Source organism: Phalangium opilio, unplaced genomic scaffold (genome assembly GCF_054372755.1).
Source record: "Phalangium opilio isolate 3A_F unplaced genomic scaffold, DU_Popi_V2 ptg001170l_1, whole genome shotgun sequence".
NCBI classification, from domain to species: domain Eukaryota; kingdom Metazoa; phylum Arthropoda; class Arachnida; order Opiliones; family Phalangiidae; genus Phalangium; species Phalangium opilio.
In genome coordinates this window covers 9471326-9484412 of record NW_028324255.1, presented here as the reverse complement: position 1 = coordinate 9484412, position 13087 = coordinate 9471326, and the positions used below count along the sequence as shown (strand labels likewise).

Genomic DNA, 13087 nt, shown 5'->3' with positions numbered 1-13087 from the left:
AGAATTTCAATAATTTTACTGGAAATTAAATGATCTGAAGTTTAAATTATTGATGATTCTTCAAAAATATAGTCGCCCGAACAGGGACTCGAACCCTGGACCGTTAGGTTAAAAGCCTAACGCTCTACCGACTGAGCTATCCGGGCTCAAGCGAGGTGAACTCCCGTAATAATTGGAATAAGAATTTCAATAATTTTACTGGAAATTAAATGATCTGAAGTTTAAATTATTGATTATTCTTCAAAAACATAGTCGCCCGAACAGGGACTCGAACCCTGGACCGTTAGGTTAAAAGCCTAACGCTCTACCGACTGAGCTATCCGGGCTCAAGCGAGGTGAACTCACTTAATAATTGGAATTAGAATTTACATAAATTTATTGAAAGTGAAATGATCTTAAGTTTAAATTATTGATGATTCTTCAAAAACATAATGGCCCGAACAGGTACTCGAACCCTGGACCGTTAGGTTAAAAGCCTAACGCTCTACCGACTGAGCTATCCTGTCTCAAACGAAGGTAAATCCCGTAATAATTGGAATTAGAGTTTACATAAATTTATTGAAAGTGAAATGATCTGAAGTTTAAATTATTGATGATTCTTCAAAAACAGAATGGCCCGAACAGGTACTCGAACCCTGGACCGTTAGGTTAAAAGCCTAACGCTCTACCGACTGAGCTATCCGGGCTCAAGCGAGGTGAACTCACGTAATAATTGGAATTAGAATTTACATAAATTTATTGAAAGTGAAATGATCTGAAGTTTAAATTATTGACGATTCTTTAAAAACAGAGTCGCCCGAACAGGGACTCGAACCCTGGACCTTTAGGTTAAAAGCCTAACGCTCTACCGACTGAGCTATCCGGGCTGAAACGAAATGAACTCCCGTAATAATTGGGATTAGAATTTCAATAATTTTACTGGAAATTAAATGATCTGAAGTTTAAATTATTGATGATTCTTCAAAAACAGAGTCGCCGAACAGGGACTCGAACCCTGGACCGTTAAGTTAAAAGCCTAACGCTCTACCGACTGAGCTATCCTGCCTCAAACGAAGTTAAATCCCGTAATAATTGGAATTAGAGTTTACATAAATTTATTGAAAGTGAAATGATCTGAATTTTAAATTATTGATGATTCTTCAAAAACAGAATGGCCCGAACAGGTACTCGAACCCTGGACCGTTAGGTTAAAAGCCTAACGCTCTACCGACTGAGCTATCCGGGCTCAAGCGAGGTGAATTCACGTAATAATTGGAATTAGAATTTACATAAATTTACTGAAAGTGAAATGATCTGAAGTTTAAATTATTGACGATTCTTTAAAAACAGAGTCGCCCGAACAGGGACTCGAACCCTGGACCGTTAGGTTAAAAGCCTAACGCTCTACCGACTGAGCTATCCGGGCTGAAACGAAATGAACTCCCGTAATAATTGGGATTAGAATTTCAATAATTTTACTGGAAATTAAATGATCTGAAGTTTAAATTATTGATGATTCTTCAAAAACACAGTCGCCCGAACAGGGACTCGAACCCTGGACCGTTAGGTTAAAAGCCTAACGCTCTACCGACTGAGCTATCCGGGCTCAAGCGAGGTGAACTCCCGTAATAATTGGGATTAGAATTTCAATAATTTTACTGGAAATTAAATGATCTGAAGTTTAAATTATTGATGATTCTTCAAAAACACAGTCGCCCGAACAGGGACTCGAACCCTGGACCGTTAGGTTAAAAGCCTAACGCTCTACCGACTGAGCTATCCGGGCTCAAGCGAGGTGAACTCCCGTAATAATTGGAATAAGAATTTCAATAATTTTACTGGAAATTAAATGATCTGAAGTTTAAATTATTGATTATTCTTCAAAAACATAGTCGCCCGAACAGGGACTCGAACCCTGGACCGTTAGGTTAAAAGCCTAACGCTCTACCGACTGAGCTATCCGGGCTCAAGCGAGGTGAACTCACTTAATAATTGGAATTAGAATTTACATAAATTTATTGAAAGTGAAATGATCTTAAGTTTAAATTATTGATGATTCTTCAAAAACATAATGGCCCGAACAGGTACTCGAACCCTGGACCGTTAGGTTAAAAGCCTAACGCTCTACCGACTGAGCTATCCGGGCTCAAGCGAGGTGAACTCACTTAATAATTGGAATTAGAATTTACATAAATTTATTGAAAGTGAAATGATCTTAAGTTTAAATTATTGATGATTCTTCAAAAACATAATGGCCCGAACAGGTACTCGAACCCTGGACCGTTAGGTTAAAAGCCTAACGCTCTACCGACTGAGCTATCCGGGCTCAAGCGAGGTGAACTCACGTAATAATTGGAATTAGAATTTACATAAATTTACTGAAAGTGAAATGATCTGAAGTTTAAATTATTGACGATTCTTTAAAAACAGAGTCGCCCGAACAGGGACTCGAACCCTGGACCGTTAGGTTAAAAGCCTAACGCTCTACCGACTGAGCTATCCGGGCTGAAACGAAATGAACTCCCGTAATAATTGGGATTAGAATTTCAATAATTTTACTGGAAATTAAATGATCTGAAGTTTAAATTATTGATGATTCTTCAAAAACACAGTCGCCCGAACAAGGAGTCGAACCCTGGACCGTGGTTTGAAGCCTAACGCTCTACCGACTGAGCTATCCGAGCTGAAACGAAATGAACTCCCGTAATAATTGGGATTAGAATTTCAATAATTTTACTGGAAATTAAATGATCTGAAGTTCAAATTATTGATGATTCTTCAAAAACACAGTCGCCCGAACAGGGAATCGAACCCTGGACCGTTAGGTTAAAAGCCTAACGCTCTACCGACTGAGCTATCCGGGCTCAAGCGAGGTGAACTCACGTAATAATTGGAATTAGAATTTACATAAATTTATTGAAAGTGAAATGATCTGAAGTTTAAATTATTGACGATTCTTTAAAAACAGAGTCGCCCGAAGAGGGACTCGAACCCTGGACCGTTAGGTTAAAAGTCTAACGCTCTACCGACTGAGCTATCCGGGCTGAAACGAAATGAACTCCCGTAATAATTGGGATTAGAATTTCAATAATTTTACTGGAAATTAAATGATCTGAAGTTTAAATTATTGATGATTCTTCAAAAACACAGTCGCCCGAACAGGGACTCGAACCCTGGACCGTTAGGTTAAAAGCCTAACGCTCTACCGACTGAGCTAACCGGGCTCAAGCGAGGTGAACTCCCGTAATAATTGGAATAAGAATTTCAATAATTTTACTGGAAATTAAATGATCTGAAGTTTAAATTATTGATTATTCTTCAAAAACATAGTCGCCCGAACAGGGACTCGAACCCTGGACCGTTAGGTTAAAAGCCTAACGCTCTACCGACTGAGCTATCCGGGCTCAAGCGAGGTGAACTCACTTAATAATTGGAATTAGAATTTACATAAATTTATTGAAAGTGAAATGATCTTAAGTTTAAATTATTGATGATTCTTCAAAAACATAATGGCCCGAACAGGTACTCGAACCCTGGACCGTTAGGTTAAAAGCCTAACGCTCTACCGACTGAGCTATCCGGGCTCAAGCGAGGTGAACTCACTTAATAATTGGAATTAGAATTTAGGGTTAGTCCCCCTATTATCGGACGCTCCTATTATCGGACACATTTTTAAAAAGTTGTTTATAAAACTGCCGGGGAAAAAAGGAACACTGTAAGTTACCTAGTTTTAAAGAGGGTGTCGAAATCTGTATGTTGCATGTAAAAACAGAGAAGGGGCGCGATGTCAGAGGAGGAAAGCGCGAACGAACCAGATATCCAATTTTTTTGATTAATTAAAACTAATTGAGGGGCCGGAAAAATTCTTCCCCCGATTTTTAAATCGTGTTTTGAGGTATATAAATAGAAGCCAACTATAAGTTATGTGTATGGCTGTAAAGCCCGAATCTTTTTCTATAAATTGCTACTTTAACAGTTAGTTCTAGGTTTCTTTACATGAAAATAAAACGCGAATTGTATCTAATGTAGAAAACCTATTATCGGACAGCTTTCAAACACGTTTTAAAGACAAATATTTAACGTAGGCTTACAATAAGAGAGGGATTGTAAATATTTAATGCTTAAAGCGGTTAGTGATGTTCAGAATGGATCCAGAAGTGTCAGAGAAGTAACAATTTTCACGGGTCTTTCATTGTTAAAAAAAATTGGTATTCCAATTGAGGAACCATTGTCCGATACAGAGATCCAAATGTCCGATAACGAAGACCCACTGTCCGATTCTGAGATCCCAGTGTCCGATAGCAAAGACCCACTGTCCGAATCTGAGATCCCAGTGTCCGATAGCGAAGACCCACTGTCCGATACTGAGATCCCAGTGTCCGGGCTACAAAGACCCACTGTCCGATACTGAGATCCCAGTGTCCGGGCTACAAAGACCCACTATCCGATTCTGAGATCCCAGTGTCCGAGTTGGATGTATAGGCGTCCGATAAATGGAACATGGGTGTCCGAATCAAGATACAAATAGCCGATAATAGGGTACGATACTTGCCGAATAAAATCCATGATTGGGACAACATTACATCGTTCTTTTGGAATTATTTCTATACCATTAGGTGCAGAAACGTTCAAAATATACATTTCATAAACTTTTCAAAGGTTTTCTGTGATTTCCTTACATTTAACCATAATTTTTTAAAATGTGTCCGATAATAGGGGGACTAACCCTACATAAATTTATTGAAAGTGAAATGATCTTAAGTTTAAATTATTGATGATTCTTCAAAAACATAATGGCCCGAACAGGTACTCGAACCCTGGACCGTTAGGTTAAAAGCCTAACGCTCTACCGACTGAGCTATCCGGGCTGAAACGAAATGAACTCCCGTAATAATTGGGATTAGAATTTCAATAATTTTACTGGAAATTAAATGATCTGAAGTTTAAATTATTGATGATTCTTCAAAAATATAGTCGCCCGAACAGGGACTCGAACCCTGGACCGTTAGGTTAAAAGCCTAACGCTCTACCGACTGAGCTATCCGGGCTCAAGCGAGGTGAACTCCCGTAATAATTGGAATAAGAATTTCAATAATTTTACTGGAAATTAAATGATCTGAAGTTTAAATTATTGATTATTCTTCAAAAACATAGTCGCCCGAACAGGGACTCGAACCCTGGACCGTTAGGTTAAAAGCCTAACGCTCTACCGACTGAGCTATCCGGGCTCAAGCGAGGTGAACTCACTTAATAATTGGAATTAGAATTTTCATAAATTTATTGAAAGTGAAATGATCTTAAGTTTAAATTATTGATGATTCTTCAAAAACATAATGGCCCGAACAGGTACTCGAACCCTGGACCGTTAGGTTAAAAGCCTAACGCTCTACCGACTGAGCTATCCGGGCTCAAGCAAGGTGAACTCCCGTAATAATTGGAATAAGAATTTCAATAATTTTACTGGAAATTAAATGATCTGAAGTTTAAATTATTGATGATTCTTCAAAAATATAGTCGCCCGAACAGGGACTCGAACCCTGGACCGTTAGGTTAAAAGCCTAACGCTCTACCGACTGAGCTATCCGGGCTCAAGCGAGGTGAACTCATTTAATAATTGGAATTAGAATTTACATAAATTTATTGAAAGTGAATAAATCTTAAGTTTAAATTATTGATGATTCTTCAAAAACATAATGGCCCGAACAGGTACTCGAACCCTGGACCGTTAGGTTAAAAGCCTAACGCTCTACCGACTGAGCTATCCGGGCTCAAGCGCGGTGAACTCACTTAATAATTGGAATTAGAATTTACATAAATTTATTGAAAGTGAAATGATCTGAAGTTTAAATTATTGACGATTCTTTAAAAACAGAGTCGCCCGAAGAGGGACTCGAACCCTGGACCGTTAGGTTAAAAGCCTAACGCTCTACCGACTGAGCTATCCGGGCTGAAACGAAATGAACTCCCGTAATAATTGGGATTAGAATTTCAATAATTTTACTGGAAATTAAATGATCTGAAGTTTAAATTATTGATGATTCTTCAAAAACACAGTCGCCCGAACAGGGACTCGAACCCTGGACCGTTAGGTTAAAAGCCTAACGCTCTACCGACTGAGCTATCCGGGCTCAAGCAAGGTGAACTCCCGTAATAATTGGAATAAGAATTTCAAAAATTTTACTGGAAATTAAATGATCTGAAGTTTAAATTATTGATGATTCTTCAAAAATATAGTCGCCCGAACAGGGACTCGAACCCTGGACCGTTAGGTTAAAAGCCTAACGCTCTACCGACTGAGCTATCCGGGCTCAAGCGAGGTGAACTCATTTAATAATTGGAATTAGAATTTACATAAATTTATTGAAAGTGAATAAATCTTAAGTTTAAATTATTGATGATTCTTCAAAAACATAATGGCCCGAACAGGTACTCGAACCCTGGACCGTTAGGTTAAAAGCCTAACGCTCTACCGACTGAGCTATCCGGGCTCAAGCGAGGTGAATTCACGTAATAATTGGAATTAGAATTTACATAAATTTACTGAAAGTGAAATGATCTGAAGTTTAAATTATTGACGATTCTTTAAAAACAGAGTCGCCCGAACAGGGACTCGAACCCTGGACCGTTAGGTTAAAAGTCTAACGCTCTACCGACTGAGCTATCCGGGCTGAAACGAAATGAACTCCCGTAATAATTGGGATTAGAATTTCAATAATTTTACTGGAAATTAAATGATCTGAAGTTTAAATTATTGATGATTCTTCAAAAACACAGTCGCCCGAACAGGGACTCGAACCCTGGACCGTTAGGTTAAAAGCCTAACGCTCTACCGACTGAGCTAACCGGGCTCAAGCGAGGTGAACTCCCGTAATAATTGGAATAATAATTTCAATAATTTTACTGGAAATTAAATGATCTGAAGTTTAAATTATTGATTATTCTTCAAAAACATAGTCGCCCGAACAGGGACTCGAACCCTGGACCGTTAGGTTAAAAGCCTAACGCTCTACCGACTGAGCTATCCGGGCTCAAGCGAGGTGAACTCACTTAATAATTGGAATTAGAATTTACATAAATTTATTGAAAGTGAAATGATCTTAAGTTTAAATTATTGATGATTCTTCAAAAACATAATGGCCCGAACAGGTACTCGAACCCTGGACCGTTAGGTTAAAAGCCTAACGCTCTACCGACTGAGCTATCCGGGCTCAAGCGAGGTGAACTCACTTAATAATTGGAATTAGAATTTACATAAATTTATTGAAAGTGAAATGATCTTAAGTTTAAATTATTGATGATTCTTCAAAAACATAATGGCCCGAACAGGTACTCGAACCCTGGACCGTTAGGTTAAAAGCCTAACGCTCTACCGACTGAGCTATCCGGGCTGAAACGAAATGAACTCCCGTAATAATTGGGATTAGAATTTCAATAATTTTACTGGAAATTAAATGATCTGAAGTTTAAATTATTGATGATTCTTCAAAAACACAGTCGCCCGAACAGGGACTCGAACCCTGGACCGTTAGGTTAAAAGCCTAACGCTCTACCGACTGAGCTATCCGGGCTCAAGCAAGGTGAACTCCCGTAATAATTGGAATAAGAATTTCAATAATTTTACTGGAAATTAAATGATCTGAAGTTTAAATTATTGATGATTCTTCAAAAATATACTCGCCCGAACAGGGACTCGAACCCTGGACCGTTAGGTTAAAAGCCTAACGCTCTACCGACTGAGCTATCCGGGCTCAAGCGAGGTGAACTCATTTAATAATTGGAATTAGAATTTACATAAATTTATTGAAAGTGAAATGATCTGAAGTTTAAATTATTGACGATTCTTTAAAAACAGAGTCGCCCGAAGAGGGACTCGAACCCTGGACCGTTAGGTTAAAAGCCTAACGCTCTACCGACTGAGCTATCCGGGCTGAAACGAAATGAACTCCCGTAATAATTGGGATTAGAATTTCAATAATTTTACTGGAAATTAAATGATCTGAAGATAAAATTATTGATGGTTTTTTAAAAAAAGAGTCGCCCGAACAGGGACTCGAACCCTGGACCTTTAGGTTAAAAGCCTAACGCTCTACCGACTGAGCTATCCGGGCTGAAACGAAATGAACTCCCGTAATAATTGGGATTAGAATTTCAATAATTTTACTGGAAATTAAATGATCTGAAGTTTAAATTATTGATGATTCTTCAAAAACAGAGTCGCCCGAACAGGGACTCGAACCCTGGACCGTTAAGTTAAAAGCCTAACGCTCTACCGACTGAGCTATCCTGCCTCAAACGAAGTTAAATCCCGTAATAATTGGAATTAGAGTTTACATAAATTTATTGAAAGTGAAATGATCTGAATTTTAAATTATTGATGATTCTTCAAAAACAGAATGGCCCGAACAGGTACTCGAACCCTGGACCGTTAGGTTAAAAGCCTAACGCTCTACCGACTGAGCTATCCGGGCTCAAGCGAGGTGAATTCACGTAATAATTGGAATTAGAATTTACATAAATTTACTGAAAGTGAAATGATCTGAAGTTTAAATTATTGACGATTCTTTAAAAACAGAGTCGCCCGAACAGGGACTCGAACCCTGGACCGTTAGGTTAAAAGCCTAACGCTCTACCGACTGAGCTATCCGGGCTGAAACGAAATGAACTCCCGTAATAATTGGGATTAGAATTTCAATAATTTTACTGGAAATTAAATGATCTGAAGTTTAAATTATTGATGATTCTTCAAAAACACAGTCGCCCGAACAGGGACTCGAACCCTGGACCGTTAGGTTAAAAGCCTAACGCTCTACCGACTGAGCTATCCGGGCTCAAGCGAGGTGAACTCCCGTAATAATTGGAATAAGAATTTCAATAATTTTACTGGAAATTAAATGATCTGAAGTTTAAATTATTGATGATTCTTCAAAAACAGAGTCGCCCGAACAGGGACTCGAACCCTGGACCGTTAAGTTAAAAGCCTAACGCTCTACCGACTGAGCTATCCTGCCTCAAACGAAGTTAAATCCCGTAATAATTGGAATTAGAGTTTACATAAATTTATTGAAAGTGAAATGATCTGAATTTTAAATTATTGATGATTCTTCAAAAACAGAATGGCCCGAACAGGTACTCGAACCCTGGACCGTTAGGTTAAAAGCCTAACGCTCTACCGACTGAGCTATCCGGGCTCAAGCGAGGTGAATTCACGTAATAATTGGAATTAGAATTTACATAAATTTACTGAAAGTGAAATGATCTGAAGTTTAAATTATTGACGATTCTTTAAAAACAGAGTCGCCCGAACAGGGACTCGAACCCTGGACCGTTAGGTTAAAAGCCTAACGCTCTACCGACTGAGCTATCCGGGCTGAAACGAAATGAACTCCCGTAATAATTGGGATTAGAATTTCAATAATTTTACTGGAAATTAAATGATCTGAAGTTTAAATTATTGATGATTCTTCAAAAACACAGTCGCCCGAACAGGGACTCGAACCCTGGACCGTTAGGTTAAAAGCCTAACGCTCTACCGACTGAGCTATCCGGGCTCAAGCGAGGTGAACTCCCGTAATAATTGGAATAAGAATTTCAATAATTTTACTGGAAATTAAATGATCTGAAGTTTAAATTATTGATTATTCTTCAAAAACATAGTCGCCCGAACAGGGACTCGAACCCTGGACCGTTAGGTTAAAAGCCTAACGCTCTACCGACTGAGCTATCCGGGCTCAAGCGAGGTGAACTCACTTAATAATTGGAATTAGAATTTACATAAATTTATTGAAAGTGAAATGATCTTAAGTTTAAATTATTGATGATTCTTCAAAAACATAATGGCCCGAACAGGTACTCGAACCCTGGACCGTTAGGTTAAAAGCCTAACGCTCTACCGACTGAGCTATCCGGGCTCAAGCGAGGTGAACTCACTTAATAATTGGAATTAGAATTTACATAAATTTATTGAAAGTGAAATGATCTTAAGTTTAAATTATTGATGATTCTTCAAAAACATAATGGCCCGAACAGGTACTCGAACCCTGGACCGTTAGGTTAAAAGCCTAACGCTCTACCGACTGAGCTATCCGGGCTCAAGCGAGGTGAACTCACGTAATAATTGGAATTAGAATTTACATAAATTTACTGAAAGTGAAATGATCTGAAGTTTAAATTATTGACGATTCTTTAAAAACAGAGTCGCCCGAACAGGGACTCGAACCCTGGACCGTTAGGTTAAAAGCCTAACGCTCTACCGACTGAGCTATCCGGGCTGAAACGAAATGAACTCCCGTAATAATTGGGATTAGAATTTCAATAATTTTACTGGAAATTAAATGATCTGAAGTTTAAATTATTGATGATTCTTCAAAAACACAGTCGCCCGAACAAGGAGTCGAACCCTGGACCGTGGTTTGAAGCCTAACGCTCTACCGACTGAGCTATCCGAGCTGAAACGAAATGAACTCCCGTAATAATTGGGATTAGAATTTCAATAATTTTACTGGAAATTAAATGATCTGAAGTTCAAATTATTGATGATTCTTCAAAAACACAGTCGCCCGAACAGGGAATCGAACCCTGGACCGTTAGGTTAAAAGCCTAACGCTCTACCGACTGAGCTATCCGGGCTCAAGCGAGGTGAACTCACGTAATAATTGGAATTAGAATTTACATAAATTTATTGAAAGTGAAATGATCTGAAGTTTAAATTATTGACGATTCTTTAAAAACAGAGTCGCCCGAAGAGGGACTCGAACCCTGGACCGTTAGGTTAAAAGTCTAACGCTCTACCGACTGAGCTATCCGGGCTGAAACGAAATGAACTCCCGTAATAATTGGGATTAGAATTTCAATAATTTTACTGGAAATTAAATGATCTGAAGTTTAAATTATTGATGATTCTTCAAAAACACAGTCGCCCGAACAGGGACTCGAACCCTGGACCGTTAGGTTAAAAGCCTAACGCTCTACCGACTGAGCTAACCGGGCTCAAGCGAGGTGAACTCCCGTAATAATTGGAATAAGAATTTCAATAATTTTACTGGAAATTAAATGATCTGAAGTTTAAATTATTGATTATTCTTCAAAAACATAGTCGCCCGAACAGGGACTCGAACCCTGGACCGTTAGGTTAAAAGCCTAACGCTCTACCGACTGAGCTATCCGGGCTCAAGCGAGGTGAACTCACTTAATAATTGGAATTAGAATTTACATAAATTTATTGAAAGTGAAATGATCTTAAGTTTAAATTATTGATGATTCTTCAAAAACATAATGGCCCGAACAGGTACTCGAACCCTGGACCGTTAGGTTAAAAGCCTAACGCTCTACCGACTGAGCTATCCGGGCTCAAGCGAGGTGAACTCACTTAATAATTGGAATTAGAATTTACATAAATTTATTGAAAGTGAAATGATCTTAAGTTTAAATTATTGATGATTCTTCAAAAACATAATGGCCCGAACAGGTACTCGAACCCTGGACCGTTAGGTTAAAAGCCTAACGCTCTACCGACTGAGCTATCCGGGCTGAAACGAAATGAACTCCCGTAATAATTGGGATTAGAATTTCAATAATTTTACTGGAAATTAAATGATCTGAAGTTTAAATTATTGATGATTCTTCAAAAACACAGTCGCCCGAACAGGGACTCGAACCCTGGACCGTTAGGTTAAAAGCCTAACGCTCTACCGACTGAGCTATCCGGGCTCAAGCAAGGTGAACTCCCGTAATAATTGGAATAAGAATTTCAATAATTTTACTGGAAATTAAATGATCTGAAGTTTAAATTATTGATGATTCTTCAAAAATATAGTCACCCGAACAGGGACTCGAACCCTGGACCGTTAGGTTAAAAGCCTAACGCTCTACCGACTGAGCTATCCGGGCTCAAGCGAGGTGAACTCATTTAATAATTGGAATTAGAATTTACATAAATTTATTGAAAGTGAATAAATCTTAAGTTTAAATTATTGATGATTCTTCAAAAACATAATGGCCCGAACAGGTACTCGAACCCTGGACCGTTAGGTTAAAAGCCTAACGCTCTACCGACTGAGCTATCCGGGCTCAAGCGAGGTGAACTCACTTAATAATTGGAATTAGAATTTACATAAATTTATTGAAAGTGAAATGATCTGAAGTTTAAATTATTGACGATTCTTTAAAAACAGAGTCGCCCGAAGAGGGACTCGAACCCTGGACCGTTAGGTTAAAAGCCTAACGCTCTACCGACTGAGCTATCCGGGCTGAAACGAAATGAACTCCCGTAATAATTGGGATTAGAATTTCAATAATTTTACTGGAAATTAAATGATCTGAAGTTTAAATTATTGATGGTTTTTTAAAAAAAGAGTCGCCCGAACAAGGAGTCGAACCCTGGACCGTGGTTTGAAGCCTAACGCTCTACCGACTGAGCTATCCGAGCTGAAACGAAATGAACTCCCGTATTAATTGGGATTAGAATTTCAATAATTTTACTGGAAATTAAATGATCTGAAGTTTAAATTATTGATGATTCTTTAAAAAAAGAGTTGCCCGAACAAGGAGTCGAACCCTGGAGCGTGGTTTGAAGCCTAACGCTCTACCGTCTGAGCTATCCGAGCTGAAACGAAATGAACTCCCGTAATAATTGGGATTAGAATTTCAATAATTTTACTGGAAATTAAATGATCTGAAGTTTAAATTATTTATGATTCTTCAAAAACACAGTCGCCCGAACAGGGACTCGAACCCTGGACCGTTAGGTTAAAAGCCTAACGCTCTACCGACTGAGCTATCCGGGCTCAAGCGAGGTGAACTCCCGTAATAAATGGAATAAGAATTTCAATAATTTTACTGGAAATTAAATGATCTGAAGTTTAAATTATTGATGATTCTTCAAAAACAGAGTCGCCCGAACAGGGACTCGAACCCTGGACCGTTAGGTTAAAAGCCTAACGCTCTACCGACTGAGCTATCCGGGCTCAAGCGAGGTGAACTCACTTAATAATTGGAATTAGAATTTACATAAATTTATTGAAAGTGAAATGATCTTAAGTTTAAATTATTGATGATTCTTCAAAAACATAATGGCCCGAACAGGTACTCGAACCCTGGACCGTTACGTTAA

The 13087-nt window shown here is 38.6% G+C and overlaps 58 non-coding genes across 58 annotated transcripts; all 58 read right to left on the bottom strand.

Moving 5' to 3' along the window:
• Positions 1–73: 73 nt before the first annotated feature.
• Positions 74–146, bottom strand: TRNAK-UUU (transfer RNA lysine (anticodon UUU)). The gene has a single exon. It is a non-coding gene; the product is annotated as a tRNA-Lys (tRNA).
• A 107-nt stretch (positions 147–253) lies between these two features.
• On the bottom strand, positions 254–326 carry TRNAK-UUU (transfer RNA lysine (anticodon UUU)). The gene has a single exon. It is a non-coding gene; the product is annotated as a tRNA-Lys (tRNA).
• Positions 327–613: 287 nt separating this feature from the next.
• On the bottom strand, positions 614–686 carry TRNAK-UUU (transfer RNA lysine (anticodon UUU)). The gene has a single exon. It is a non-coding gene; the product is annotated as a tRNA-Lys (tRNA).
• Positions 687–793: 107 nt separating this feature from the next.
• TRNAK-UUU (transfer RNA lysine (anticodon UUU)) lies at positions 794–866 on the bottom strand. Its single transcript has one exon. It is a non-coding gene; the product is annotated as a tRNA-Lys (tRNA).
• Positions 867–1152: 286 nt separating this feature from the next.
• On the bottom strand, positions 1153–1225 carry TRNAK-UUU (transfer RNA lysine (anticodon UUU)). Its single transcript has one exon. It is a non-coding gene; the product is annotated as a tRNA-Lys (tRNA).
• Positions 1226–1332: 107 nt separating this feature from the next.
• On the bottom strand, positions 1333–1405 carry TRNAK-UUU (transfer RNA lysine (anticodon UUU)). Its single transcript has one exon. It is a non-coding gene; the product is annotated as a tRNA-Lys (tRNA).
• Positions 1406–1512: 107 nt separating this feature from the next.
• On the bottom strand, positions 1513–1585 carry TRNAK-UUU (transfer RNA lysine (anticodon UUU)). The gene has a single exon. It is a non-coding gene; the product is annotated as a tRNA-Lys (tRNA).
• Positions 1586–1692: 107 nt separating this feature from the next.
• On the bottom strand, positions 1693–1765 carry TRNAK-UUU (transfer RNA lysine (anticodon UUU)). Its single transcript has one exon. It is a non-coding gene; the product is annotated as a tRNA-Lys (tRNA).
• A 107-nt stretch (positions 1766–1872) lies between these two features.
• On the bottom strand, positions 1873–1945 carry TRNAK-UUU (transfer RNA lysine (anticodon UUU)). The gene has a single exon. It is a non-coding gene; the product is annotated as a tRNA-Lys (tRNA).
• A 107-nt stretch (positions 1946–2052) lies between these two features.
• Positions 2053–2125, bottom strand: TRNAK-UUU (transfer RNA lysine (anticodon UUU)). Its single transcript has one exon. It is a non-coding gene; the product is annotated as a tRNA-Lys (tRNA).
• A 107-nt stretch (positions 2126–2232) lies between these two features.
• Positions 2233–2305, bottom strand: TRNAK-UUU (transfer RNA lysine (anticodon UUU)). The gene has a single exon. It is a non-coding gene; the product is annotated as a tRNA-Lys (tRNA).
• Positions 2306–2412: 107 nt separating this feature from the next.
• TRNAK-UUU (transfer RNA lysine (anticodon UUU)) lies at positions 2413–2485 on the bottom strand. Its single transcript has one exon. It is a non-coding gene; the product is annotated as a tRNA-Lys (tRNA).
• Positions 2486–2770: 285 nt separating this feature from the next.
• On the bottom strand, positions 2771–2843 carry TRNAK-UUU (transfer RNA lysine (anticodon UUU)). Its single transcript has one exon. It is a non-coding gene; the product is annotated as a tRNA-Lys (tRNA).
• A 107-nt stretch (positions 2844–2950) lies between these two features.
• TRNAK-UUU (transfer RNA lysine (anticodon UUU)) lies at positions 2951–3023 on the bottom strand. The gene has a single exon. It is a non-coding gene; the product is annotated as a tRNA-Lys (tRNA).
• A 107-nt stretch (positions 3024–3130) lies between these two features.
• TRNAK-UUU (transfer RNA lysine (anticodon UUU)) lies at positions 3131–3203 on the bottom strand. The gene has a single exon. It is a non-coding gene; the product is annotated as a tRNA-Lys (tRNA).
• Positions 3204–3310: 107 nt separating this feature from the next.
• TRNAK-UUU (transfer RNA lysine (anticodon UUU)) lies at positions 3311–3383 on the bottom strand. Its single transcript has one exon. It is a non-coding gene; the product is annotated as a tRNA-Lys (tRNA).
• A 107-nt stretch (positions 3384–3490) lies between these two features.
• Positions 3491–3563, bottom strand: TRNAK-UUU (transfer RNA lysine (anticodon UUU)). The gene has a single exon. It is a non-coding gene; the product is annotated as a tRNA-Lys (tRNA).
• A 1211-nt stretch (positions 3564–4774) lies between these two features.
• TRNAK-UUU (transfer RNA lysine (anticodon UUU)) lies at positions 4775–4847 on the bottom strand. The gene has a single exon. It is a non-coding gene; the product is annotated as a tRNA-Lys (tRNA).
• A 107-nt stretch (positions 4848–4954) lies between these two features.
• TRNAK-UUU (transfer RNA lysine (anticodon UUU)) lies at positions 4955–5027 on the bottom strand. The gene has a single exon. It is a non-coding gene; the product is annotated as a tRNA-Lys (tRNA).
• A 107-nt stretch (positions 5028–5134) lies between these two features.
• TRNAK-UUU (transfer RNA lysine (anticodon UUU)) lies at positions 5135–5207 on the bottom strand. Its single transcript has one exon. It is a non-coding gene; the product is annotated as a tRNA-Lys (tRNA).
• A 107-nt stretch (positions 5208–5314) lies between these two features.
• TRNAK-UUU (transfer RNA lysine (anticodon UUU)) lies at positions 5315–5387 on the bottom strand. Its single transcript has one exon. It is a non-coding gene; the product is annotated as a tRNA-Lys (tRNA).
• A 107-nt stretch (positions 5388–5494) lies between these two features.
• Positions 5495–5567, bottom strand: TRNAK-UUU (transfer RNA lysine (anticodon UUU)). The gene has a single exon. It is a non-coding gene; the product is annotated as a tRNA-Lys (tRNA).
• Positions 5568–5674: 107 nt separating this feature from the next.
• TRNAK-UUU (transfer RNA lysine (anticodon UUU)) lies at positions 5675–5747 on the bottom strand. The gene has a single exon. It is a non-coding gene; the product is annotated as a tRNA-Lys (tRNA).
• A 107-nt stretch (positions 5748–5854) lies between these two features.
• TRNAK-UUU (transfer RNA lysine (anticodon UUU)) lies at positions 5855–5927 on the bottom strand. The gene has a single exon. It is a non-coding gene; the product is annotated as a tRNA-Lys (tRNA).
• Positions 5928–6034: 107 nt separating this feature from the next.
• On the bottom strand, positions 6035–6107 carry TRNAK-UUU (transfer RNA lysine (anticodon UUU)). Its single transcript has one exon. It is a non-coding gene; the product is annotated as a tRNA-Lys (tRNA).
• Positions 6108–6214: 107 nt separating this feature from the next.
• On the bottom strand, positions 6215–6287 carry TRNAK-UUU (transfer RNA lysine (anticodon UUU)). The gene has a single exon. It is a non-coding gene; the product is annotated as a tRNA-Lys (tRNA).
• A 107-nt stretch (positions 6288–6394) lies between these two features.
• Positions 6395–6467, bottom strand: TRNAK-UUU (transfer RNA lysine (anticodon UUU)). The gene has a single exon. It is a non-coding gene; the product is annotated as a tRNA-Lys (tRNA).
• A 107-nt stretch (positions 6468–6574) lies between these two features.
• Positions 6575–6647, bottom strand: TRNAK-UUU (transfer RNA lysine (anticodon UUU)). Its single transcript has one exon. It is a non-coding gene; the product is annotated as a tRNA-Lys (tRNA).
• A 107-nt stretch (positions 6648–6754) lies between these two features.
• Positions 6755–6827, bottom strand: TRNAK-UUU (transfer RNA lysine (anticodon UUU)). Its single transcript has one exon. It is a non-coding gene; the product is annotated as a tRNA-Lys (tRNA).
• Positions 6828–6934: 107 nt separating this feature from the next.
• On the bottom strand, positions 6935–7007 carry TRNAK-UUU (transfer RNA lysine (anticodon UUU)). The gene has a single exon. It is a non-coding gene; the product is annotated as a tRNA-Lys (tRNA).
• A 107-nt stretch (positions 7008–7114) lies between these two features.
• TRNAK-UUU (transfer RNA lysine (anticodon UUU)) lies at positions 7115–7187 on the bottom strand. The gene has a single exon. It is a non-coding gene; the product is annotated as a tRNA-Lys (tRNA).
• A 107-nt stretch (positions 7188–7294) lies between these two features.
• On the bottom strand, positions 7295–7367 carry TRNAK-UUU (transfer RNA lysine (anticodon UUU)). Its single transcript has one exon. It is a non-coding gene; the product is annotated as a tRNA-Lys (tRNA).
• Positions 7368–7474: 107 nt separating this feature from the next.
• TRNAK-UUU (transfer RNA lysine (anticodon UUU)) lies at positions 7475–7547 on the bottom strand. The gene has a single exon. It is a non-coding gene; the product is annotated as a tRNA-Lys (tRNA).
• A 107-nt stretch (positions 7548–7654) lies between these two features.
• Positions 7655–7727, bottom strand: TRNAK-UUU (transfer RNA lysine (anticodon UUU)). Its single transcript has one exon. It is a non-coding gene; the product is annotated as a tRNA-Lys (tRNA).
• Positions 7728–7834: 107 nt separating this feature from the next.
• Positions 7835–7907, bottom strand: TRNAK-UUU (transfer RNA lysine (anticodon UUU)). Its single transcript has one exon. It is a non-coding gene; the product is annotated as a tRNA-Lys (tRNA).
• A 107-nt stretch (positions 7908–8014) lies between these two features.
• On the bottom strand, positions 8015–8087 carry TRNAK-UUU (transfer RNA lysine (anticodon UUU)). Its single transcript has one exon. It is a non-coding gene; the product is annotated as a tRNA-Lys (tRNA).
• A 287-nt stretch (positions 8088–8374) lies between these two features.
• Positions 8375–8447, bottom strand: TRNAK-UUU (transfer RNA lysine (anticodon UUU)). Its single transcript has one exon. It is a non-coding gene; the product is annotated as a tRNA-Lys (tRNA).
• Positions 8448–8554: 107 nt separating this feature from the next.
• On the bottom strand, positions 8555–8627 carry TRNAK-UUU (transfer RNA lysine (anticodon UUU)). The gene has a single exon. It is a non-coding gene; the product is annotated as a tRNA-Lys (tRNA).
• Positions 8628–8734: 107 nt separating this feature from the next.
• TRNAK-UUU (transfer RNA lysine (anticodon UUU)) lies at positions 8735–8807 on the bottom strand. Its single transcript has one exon. It is a non-coding gene; the product is annotated as a tRNA-Lys (tRNA).
• A 287-nt stretch (positions 8808–9094) lies between these two features.
• Positions 9095–9167, bottom strand: TRNAK-UUU (transfer RNA lysine (anticodon UUU)). Its single transcript has one exon. It is a non-coding gene; the product is annotated as a tRNA-Lys (tRNA).
• Positions 9168–9274: 107 nt separating this feature from the next.
• TRNAK-UUU (transfer RNA lysine (anticodon UUU)) lies at positions 9275–9347 on the bottom strand. Its single transcript has one exon. It is a non-coding gene; the product is annotated as a tRNA-Lys (tRNA).
• A 107-nt stretch (positions 9348–9454) lies between these two features.
• On the bottom strand, positions 9455–9527 carry TRNAK-UUU (transfer RNA lysine (anticodon UUU)). The gene has a single exon. It is a non-coding gene; the product is annotated as a tRNA-Lys (tRNA).
• Positions 9528–9634: 107 nt separating this feature from the next.
• On the bottom strand, positions 9635–9707 carry TRNAK-UUU (transfer RNA lysine (anticodon UUU)). Its single transcript has one exon. It is a non-coding gene; the product is annotated as a tRNA-Lys (tRNA).
• Positions 9708–9814: 107 nt separating this feature from the next.
• On the bottom strand, positions 9815–9887 carry TRNAK-UUU (transfer RNA lysine (anticodon UUU)). Its single transcript has one exon. It is a non-coding gene; the product is annotated as a tRNA-Lys (tRNA).
• Positions 9888–9994: 107 nt separating this feature from the next.
• On the bottom strand, positions 9995–10067 carry TRNAK-UUU (transfer RNA lysine (anticodon UUU)). Its single transcript has one exon. It is a non-coding gene; the product is annotated as a tRNA-Lys (tRNA).
• A 107-nt stretch (positions 10068–10174) lies between these two features.
• Positions 10175–10247, bottom strand: TRNAK-UUU (transfer RNA lysine (anticodon UUU)). The gene has a single exon. It is a non-coding gene; the product is annotated as a tRNA-Lys (tRNA).
• A 285-nt stretch (positions 10248–10532) lies between these two features.
• On the bottom strand, positions 10533–10605 carry TRNAK-UUU (transfer RNA lysine (anticodon UUU)). The gene has a single exon. It is a non-coding gene; the product is annotated as a tRNA-Lys (tRNA).
• A 107-nt stretch (positions 10606–10712) lies between these two features.
• Positions 10713–10785, bottom strand: TRNAK-UUU (transfer RNA lysine (anticodon UUU)). Its single transcript has one exon. It is a non-coding gene; the product is annotated as a tRNA-Lys (tRNA).
• A 107-nt stretch (positions 10786–10892) lies between these two features.
• Positions 10893–10965, bottom strand: TRNAK-UUU (transfer RNA lysine (anticodon UUU)). Its single transcript has one exon. It is a non-coding gene; the product is annotated as a tRNA-Lys (tRNA).
• Positions 10966–11072: 107 nt separating this feature from the next.
• TRNAK-UUU (transfer RNA lysine (anticodon UUU)) lies at positions 11073–11145 on the bottom strand. The gene has a single exon. It is a non-coding gene; the product is annotated as a tRNA-Lys (tRNA).
• A 107-nt stretch (positions 11146–11252) lies between these two features.
• Positions 11253–11325, bottom strand: TRNAK-UUU (transfer RNA lysine (anticodon UUU)). The gene has a single exon. It is a non-coding gene; the product is annotated as a tRNA-Lys (tRNA).
• Positions 11326–11432: 107 nt separating this feature from the next.
• TRNAK-UUU (transfer RNA lysine (anticodon UUU)) lies at positions 11433–11505 on the bottom strand. The gene has a single exon. It is a non-coding gene; the product is annotated as a tRNA-Lys (tRNA).
• A 107-nt stretch (positions 11506–11612) lies between these two features.
• TRNAK-UUU (transfer RNA lysine (anticodon UUU)) lies at positions 11613–11685 on the bottom strand. The gene has a single exon. It is a non-coding gene; the product is annotated as a tRNA-Lys (tRNA).
• A 107-nt stretch (positions 11686–11792) lies between these two features.
• TRNAK-UUU (transfer RNA lysine (anticodon UUU)) lies at positions 11793–11865 on the bottom strand. The gene has a single exon. It is a non-coding gene; the product is annotated as a tRNA-Lys (tRNA).
• Positions 11866–11972: 107 nt separating this feature from the next.
• TRNAK-UUU (transfer RNA lysine (anticodon UUU)) lies at positions 11973–12045 on the bottom strand. The gene has a single exon. It is a non-coding gene; the product is annotated as a tRNA-Lys (tRNA).
• A 107-nt stretch (positions 12046–12152) lies between these two features.
• On the bottom strand, positions 12153–12225 carry TRNAK-UUU (transfer RNA lysine (anticodon UUU)). The gene has a single exon. It is a non-coding gene; the product is annotated as a tRNA-Lys (tRNA).
• Positions 12226–12688: 463 nt separating this feature from the next.
• Positions 12689–12761, bottom strand: TRNAK-UUU (transfer RNA lysine (anticodon UUU)). Its single transcript has one exon. It is a non-coding gene; the product is annotated as a tRNA-Lys (tRNA).
• A 107-nt stretch (positions 12762–12868) lies between these two features.
• Positions 12869–12941, bottom strand: TRNAK-UUU (transfer RNA lysine (anticodon UUU)). The gene has a single exon. It is a non-coding gene; the product is annotated as a tRNA-Lys (tRNA).
• Positions 12942–13087: the final 146 nt, after the last annotated feature.